Here is an 8,760-nt window from a genome sequence, read left to right on the forward strand (position 1 = left end):
CATACATACATACATACATACATACATACATACATACATACATACATTTTCTTCTGCTTATCTGGGGTCAGGTCGTGGGGGTAGCAGCTTAAGTAGGGAGGCCCAGACTTCCCTCTCCCCAGCCACTTGGGCCAGCTCCTCCGGGGGAATCCTGAGGCGTTCCCAGGCCAGCCGAGAAACATAGTCCCTCTAGCGTGTCCTGGGTCTTCCTCTGGGTCTCCTCCTGGTGGAATGTGTCCAGAACACCTCACCAGGAAGGCATCCAGGAGGCATCCTAACCAGATTCCCGAGCCACCTGAACTGGCTCCTCTCAACATGGAGAAGCAGCGGCTCTACTCTGAGTCCCTCCCGGATGATCGAGCTTCTCATCCTCTAAGGGAGAGCCCAGACACCCTGCGGAGAAAACTAATTTCGGACGCTTGTATCCGAGATCTCGTTCTTTTGGTCACAACCCAAAGCTGATGACCATAGATGAGGATAGGAACGTAGATCGATCGGTAAAATGAGAGCTTCGCCTTTTGACTCAACTCTCTCTTCACCACAACAGACCTGTATAGCGCCCACTTCACTGCAGACGCTGCGCCTATCTGCCTATCATTCTCACGCTCCATTTTTCCCTCATTCGTGAACAAGACCCCAAGATACTTGAACTCCTCCACTTGGGGCAGTACCTCCTCCCTGACCCGGAGAGGGCACTCTACCCTTTTCTGGCTCAAGACCATGGCCTCGGATTTGGAGGAACTGATCTTCATCCCGGCCGTGTCGCACTCGGCTGCGAACCGCTCCAGAGAAAGCTGTATATCATTATCTGATGAAGCCAATAGGACCACATCATCTGCAAAAAGCAGAGACGCAATCCTAAGGCCACCAAAACGGATCCCCTCAACACCTTGGCAGTGCCTAGGAATTTTGTCCATAAAAGTTATGAACAGAATCGGTGACAAAGGCAACCTTGGCAGAGTCCAACTCTCACCAGAAACAAGCCCGACTTACTGCCGGCAACGCAGACCAGGCTCTGACACCGGTCATACAGGGACCTAACAGCCCGTATCAAAGGGCCCGGTACCCCATACTCCCAGAGTACACCCCACAGGGTTCCTTGAGGGATGCGGTCGAACGCCTTCTCCAAGTCCACAAAGCACATGTAGACCGGTTGGGCAAACTCCCACTCACCCTCCAGGACCCTGCTGAGAGTGTAGAGCTGGTCCAGTGTTCTATGACTAGGACGAAAACCGCACTGCTCCATCTGAATCCGAGGTTCGACTATCCTACAGACCCTTCTCTCCAGAACCCCCGAATAGACCTTACCAGGGAAACTTAAGAGCATGATCCCCCTGTAGTTGGAACACACTCTACGGCCCCCCTTTTTTGAATAGGGGGACCACCACCCCGGTCTGCCAATCCAGGGGAACTTCCCCCCATGTCCAAGCAATATTGCAGAGTTGCGTAAGCCAACACAACCCTACAACATCAAGAGCCTTAAGGAACTCCGGGCAAATCGCATCCACCCCTGGGGCCCTGCCACCGAGGAGCTTTTTAACCACCTCGGTGACCTCAGTACCAGAGATTGGAGGGCCCGACCCAGAGTCCCCAGGCTCCGTTTCCTCAGTGGAAGACGTACTGGTGGGATTGAGGAGGTCTTCAAAGTATTATGCCCACCGACCCATGACATCCCAAGTCGAGGTCAGTAGCACACCACCCCTACTATAAACAGTGTTGGTGGTGTACCGCTTTCCCCCCCTGAGATGCCGGATGGTGGACCAGAATCGTCTTGAAGCCGTGCGGAAGTTATTCTCCATGGCCTCTCCGAACTCCTCCCATGCCCAAGTTTTTGCCTCAGTGACCACCCGAGCTGCTTGTCGCTTGGACTGCAGGTACCCATTAGTTGCTTCCAGGGTCTTACAGGCCAAAAAGGCCCAATAGGATTCCTTCTTCAGCCTGACAGCATCCCTCACCGCCGGTGTCCACCACCGGGTTCGAGGGTTCCACCGTGACAGGCACCGACAACTTTGCGGCCGCAGCTCCAGTAAGCCACCTCGACAATAGAGGCACGGAACATGGCCCACTCAGACTCAATGTCCCCCACCTCCCCCGGAACATTTTTGAAGTTCTCCCGGAGGTGGGAGTTAAAGCTCTGTCTCACAGGAGCCTCTGCCAGACGTTCCCAGCAAACCCTCACAATACCTGTGGGCCTGCCAGCTCTGACCGGCATCCTCCCCCACCATCGGAGCCAACTCACCACCAGGTAGTGATCAGTGGACAGCTTTGCCCCTCTCTTCACCTGAGTGTCCAAGACATGTGGCCGCAGATCAGATGAGACAACGACAAAGTTGATCATCGAACTATGGCCTAGGGTGTCCTGGTGCCAAGAACACTTATGGACACCCTTATGCTTGAACAGGGTATTCATTATGGACAATCCATGAGGAGCACAGAAGTCCAACAAAAGAACACCACTCGGATTCAGATCGGGGGGCCGTTCCTCCCAACCACACCCCTCCAGGTCTCACTGTCATTGCCCACGTGAGCATTGAAGTCCCCCAGCAGAACAAGGGAGTCCCCAGGAGGTGCACTTTCCAATACCCCCTCCTAGGACTCCAAAAAGGGTGGATAATCTGAACTGCCGTTTGGAGTATAAGCACAAACGACAGTCAGAACCTGTCCACCCACACGTAGGCAGAGGGAGGCCACCCTCTCATTCACCGGGGTGAACCCCAACACACAGGCACCAAGATGGGGGGCATTAAGTATGCCCACTCCTGCTCGGCGCCTCTCACCAGGGGCAACTCCAGAGTGGAAGAGTGTCCAACCCCTCTCAAGGACACTGGTTCCAGAGCCAGAGCCATGCGTAGAGGTGAGTCCGACTATTTCTAGTCGGAATCGCTCAATCTCACACACCAGCTCAGGCTCCTTCCCCACCAGTGAGGTGACATTCCACGTCCCAATAGCCAGCTTCTGTAGCCGAGGATCAGACCGCCAGGGTCCCCGCCCTCGGCCACCACCCATCCCACATTGCACCCGACCCCTTTGGCCCCTCCCACAGTTGGTGAGCCTATGGGAAGGGGGACCCACGTCTCCTCTTCGGGCTGTGCCCGGCCGAGCTCCATGGATAAAAGCCCGGCCACCAGGCGCTCGCCCGCGTGCCCCACCTCCAGGCCTGTCTCCAGAGTGGGGCCCCGGTGACCCACGTCCGGGCGAGGGAACATCAAGTCAATTTCTTTTTATCATCATAGGGGAGTTTGGGCTGCAATTTGTCATCTTTACTCACTTCTTTCTTTTCAGGTTGTGGATGTCGCTGGTGCACATATCTAGCAGTCACTGTGTGAGAGGCAGGGGACACCCTGGACAGGTCTCCAGTCTATCACAGGGACACATAGAGAGACTTCATCTCACAATGTAAAAAAATAAACACAACCTGTCATTATCCATAGTTTATTCATACTACATTACTAGAAGGCACGTGTAGCATTTGTCACAAATAAAATGTATGATTATGCCTAATTTACCAGTTAACAATGCACTTTAAAACTAGCAAAAATACTTAAAAACATTAAATTAAAAATAATATTTAAGTCAGTAATTCTGGCTTTTAAAAGGAAAAAAAACACTGTAATCAGCTATGTACTGTACCCTGAATTGTGACCAGACAAGCTTGATCAGACTGGCAAACTTCAGACTCATGCTTGTGTGGTGAATATGTTCAATTTCAGCTGAAAAGCCAGATGTGTCCAATGCTGACACGACTCTTTAGAGCTTCAGAGAAATGCAACCAAGTTTAAAAAAGGAAAAGCAGCATATTTTTTGTGAATGTAGTTTTATATTCATCCATTTCACTGGCTGAGCAGCATGATATTAGAGTCATGAGTCATCGGTCAGACACACACACACAGACAAAATCTCACATACACACACAGGTTTGTTTTACTATCTTTATGGGAACTTTGCATTGACTTCCATTCATTTTTCATTCATTTCTATAGCCTAACACTGAGCTTTACCCTAAACCCAACCATTACCAGTACTTGGTATGGCTGTGGCTGAGTTGTTAGAGTAGTCATCAGAATCAGAATAAGCTTTATGATCATGGTACCGAGATACAATGAGAATATGTCCGTGCAGTTGTCCAAAAGATGAGCGGAGTGCACAATGCTGCTGCTATTTAGGAGCGCAGCCTCTTATCCTTTTCCGAATACATTTAGATAGAAAAAGAAAAAAAGCCATGAGAGTGGATAGTGGTATTACAAAAAAGATTCAATTCAATTCAGTTTATTTATATAGCGTCAAATCACAACAAAGTTGTCTCAGGGCACTTTACAAGAACATTCACATACATAAAAGCCAATTAGTAAAGTTCTCTATCTAAGGAATCCAGCAGACAAGTTGAATCTCAGCTTCGTTGCAGTCTCCCATCCTGAGCAAGCACAGTGACAACAGTGGAAAGGAAAAACTCCCTTTTAAAAGGAAGAAACCTCCAGCAGAACCAGGCTCAGGACAAGCGGCCATCTGCTTTGACCGGCTGGTTTGAGAGGACAGGAAGGAGAGACAGACGAACATAGAATGGTAGGTCCAGATATAGGTCCAGATGTATCTGAAAGACAAAAAAAAACCCAACATATTTTAAGATCTCTTCACATCTTGTCCGGTCAGGACACGATTTAAGACATAAAAATCTCTACCAGCAAGCACATTTATGAACGTTACATATGCATTTGACGTCAAGACAGTGAGATTTGTCCATGAGCACTTTCAGATAGGCCACAGTCCTGATGATGTTGTTCCAGCTAGAGATGGGGCCGATCCGGTATCGGTATCGGCCTCCGATACCAGCATAATTTACCTATTAGATTTAAAGTTTGTTAGCTGTTAGCCACAGTGCTGCTAACTCAGCCCTCACGTTGTAGCTGGCTGCAAACTATGAACTGGATTTCCTGAATGTGAGGCAGATCTTATTACTCTGGGTTCATGAGACATGATGCCGTTCAGGAAATCCATTCCGTAGTTTGAAGCCAACATGCATCATGGATCGGAAATATCGGCAGGAGGATCGGAAAACCCGATACGGAAATTATGCTGGTATCGGAGGCCGATACCGATACTGGATCGGATCGACCCCATCCCTAAACATAATACTCATCTTGTTCCCTGCTTCCTTCCACTGCCCAACCCTTGATTCCAACACTGTAAATTAAAAAAAACGCGTGCCTCTTCAGTCTGACATTTTGGAGTCATTAAAACTACAATCATGTTAATTTGTATATAGCAGCCAATAACAAACAGATGTGAAGACAAAGCTATGAAACTCTGGGGTTGCGGTGTCCGATTTTATGCATGTGCACTAGTGACTGTAAAAAAGTCAGCATTTTTAGTGTGCTGCAGTGGCTGCTGGGTAACACTGGAACAGAAATGGGTGGATATCTTGATGCATGCTCAATAATCAGATAATTAATAAGAAATGGGTGGACTTTATCAGGTAGTGTGTGCAGGTGAATTGTCCCTGTTCATGTGGGGATTTCAGTTCCTGCTAATTACATCTGCCCTCCTGCTCGTGAACCTCAAGTGGAGTGAAATCTGTGATCGACCGTAAGAGACAAAACAAACAACTGTGTGGAAATGTTGCTGAAGCTGGTCAGAGCGCGTCATTATGCACAGTGAAATGAGTCATCTACCAACATGGACTGAAAGTTGCTCCTCAGTTCCAGGAACTTGTCTTAAGCGCAGAGGTGACAGGGCCTTCTCTGTAATAGGACCAAGACGCTGGAACGAGTTACCTATGCTTGTCAGACAGGCCCCCTCCCTCTCGGTTTTCTAGTCCCGTTTAAAAACTCACTACTATTCAGTAGCATTCAACACCAGATGATCTGTGTTTTGAATCTGTACGCTCCACATTGGTTTGTCGTCATTATCTGTATCGTTTTTATGTCTATATTTCTGATTTACTTCATTTTGTATTTTGCTTTGTGCGTTACCTGTTGTTCTGTCTGTACAGCACTTTGGTTGGCCTTGTAGCTGTTTTAAGTGCTCTATAAATAAAATGGTATGGTATGGTATGAAAGGACACTCTCTGAGGATCAGTTCCAAAGCAACATAAAAAGCCAGACTTCAGTTTGTAGAAGCACACAAGAAAAAACTTCACTTTTTAAGACAATATAAGGCAATGCAAGCCTGAGAACACCATTCCAGCTGTGAATTACAGGGGTGAGGAATCGTGGATATTGCGTTCTGCCGTCAGGAGTGTTGAACCCAATTGCAGGAGGATGACAAGAGGCTCGTGGAAAATAAAAATATTTATTTATACAAAAACAAAGCAAAGGCTGACGGGGCAGCTTACTTATTAATAACCACAGGACACAGGACGGAAGGCAGAAACACAAAACCATTGAAGGATAATCCCGAGACAAAGACAAGATACCATTGAAATGAATATACACACACTGATTAGGACAATGACAGACACCTGCAGTGATTAACATTAGACACAGGTGAGACAGGAGCTGAACACAAGGGAAAACACTGAGTGCTGGAAATGTGAGGAAACAGACAGAGACAGAACCAAAACCCCACAGTACCCCCCACTCAAGGGATGGCTCCAGACATCCCAAGGACAAGCTACATCCAACTTGGGTGGGAGGCATGACAAACGAAGACAGAGAAACATAGCAAATGAAGAACAAAAAACCGACAGGTAAACCTGGGTAACTAAACACAAAACAAAATTCAGGAACCCCAACCACAGTCAAGGTGGATGGTCAGGAGACCATCCAGGGCAGGACCAGTATTCAGGAGGGCGACCAGGTGACCATCCCCAATGAGGCAGGAGATCAGGGGGATGGCCAGGAAACCATCCACCTTCAGGCCAGAGCTCCGGAGGGCAGCCAGGGGACCATCCATCTCGGGGTAGTACAGGCATCCATCTAAGCCCTCCTGGACTCAAGCAGGAGAGAACCTCTATGGGCGGACCAGGGGACGGACCAGGGGTCAAAGCAGGGATGAAGACCTCTGCAGGCGGGCCAGGGATGAAGACCTCTGCAGACGAGCCAGGAGAGAGGGCTTCAGACGGGCCGGGATCTTCTGCGGTGGGACCCGGAGCAAAGACCTCCAGAGACGACTCGGGAGCGAGGACCTCCTAAGGTGAGCCAGGAGCGATGACCTCCGAAGACGAGCCGGGAGCGAGGACCTCAGCCCGAAGACAAGTCAGGAGCGAGGACTTCAGTCGAAGACGAGTCGGGAGCAAGGACCTCAGCCGAAGAGCCAGGATCTTCTGCTGTAGAGTGGATCTCAGCAGAAGAGCCGAGAGCGAGGGCCTCAGCCGAATAGCTGGGGACCAGATCTGCAGCAGGTGGTGGTGGTGGAGTCAGGACTGTAGCAGGAGAGTCGGGTTCCAGGACTACAGCTGGAGAACCAGGAACAGGGACCAGAGACGGGGCTACAGCAGCAGGTGACGGAGCCAGGGCTGCAGCTGGAGGAGACGGAACCGGGGCTGCAGCAGCAGGTGACGGAGCCGGGGCTGCAGCTGGAGGAGACGGAGCCGGGGCTGCAGCAGCAGGTGACAGAGCTGGGGCTGCAGCAGCAGGTGACAGAGCCGGGGCTGCAGCTTGAGGAGACGGAGCCAGGGCTGCAGCTTGAGGAGATGGGGCCGGGGCTGCAGCTGTATTTAACCTGTCACACGAGATACGCTCAGGTAGAGCAATGGGCAGCTATTTAGGTGCCCAGGGAGCAGTTAGCGATTGGGTGTCTTGCTCAAGGACACCACGACATGTGGGCATGGTAGGGAGTTGAACTTGCGACTTTCTGGTCCCAAGTCGGCTGCTCTGCCTCTACACCACAGCGGCCCCTGTAACATCCCAACACATCAGTCAGTGTCAGGGAGGGATTAGCCTTCCTTTTTCATCAGCCATCTCTGGGTTCAACAAACATGGTTTAAAACAATAACAAGGTAGTAGCATAAATTTCAGCAAGAGATAAGATGCCTGTCATCAAATGACCAAGCTTTCATACAGAAATATCAGTTTTCTGTTATAATGTGCTGCTAAATGTTAATCTTAAATGCCCATTATTAATGAAAAACCTTTTACTCCCTCACTTCGATCACATGTCATGAATATTTGTCCGAACTACTGAAACAGCATTGATGCAAAAATCATCTGAGTATGTCAGCCTGACTGGTGTGTCCTGCTGAGGTTGTTAATATTTACTCACTAGAACCATGTGGTGTTGGTTTAAAGCTAATCTAAAGGTCTTCCTCCAACACTGGAGATGCACACTGGGAGTAAAATGGAGATCCTGCTGAGACCTCAGTACACATCCCCCCCCCCCCCACACACACACACACACACACAGTTCATAATCCCTGCAGATGGGACCATTGCAATTTGAACTGTTGTAGTTATACCTGAGATGCTTTTAATCTTTAATGTCCTTAAATTATATATTTTATGTAAAGAAAAATAAATGTCATCTGTTTTTTAGATGACTGGAATCCATTTACTTTTATTTTACTGCAATTTCTGGACTAGTGAGTACCCCTGAATGTAAGCCACACCCACTAAATTTAAAAAGAAAAGAAAAATTATAGATATATAGGCCACACTTTTGCATAAGCTGTGGGTGTTCACATTGTAACATGAGACATTTATACAGAAAGATTTTTTTAACTTTTAATGAAATACTTCAGGTAACATACACAAATACATACAGTAAAATGTTTTGTTTTTTCCTGAATAGTGCCTGTAACACAGCTGGTTAAATACATTATATATATAT

Source organism: Nematolebias whitei, chromosome 12, assembly GCF_014905685.2.
Source record: "Nematolebias whitei isolate Nwh7 chromosome 12, NemWhi1, whole genome shotgun sequence".
NCBI classification, from domain to species: domain Eukaryota; kingdom Metazoa; phylum Chordata; class Actinopteri; order Cyprinodontiformes; family Rivulidae; genus Nematolebias; species Nematolebias whitei.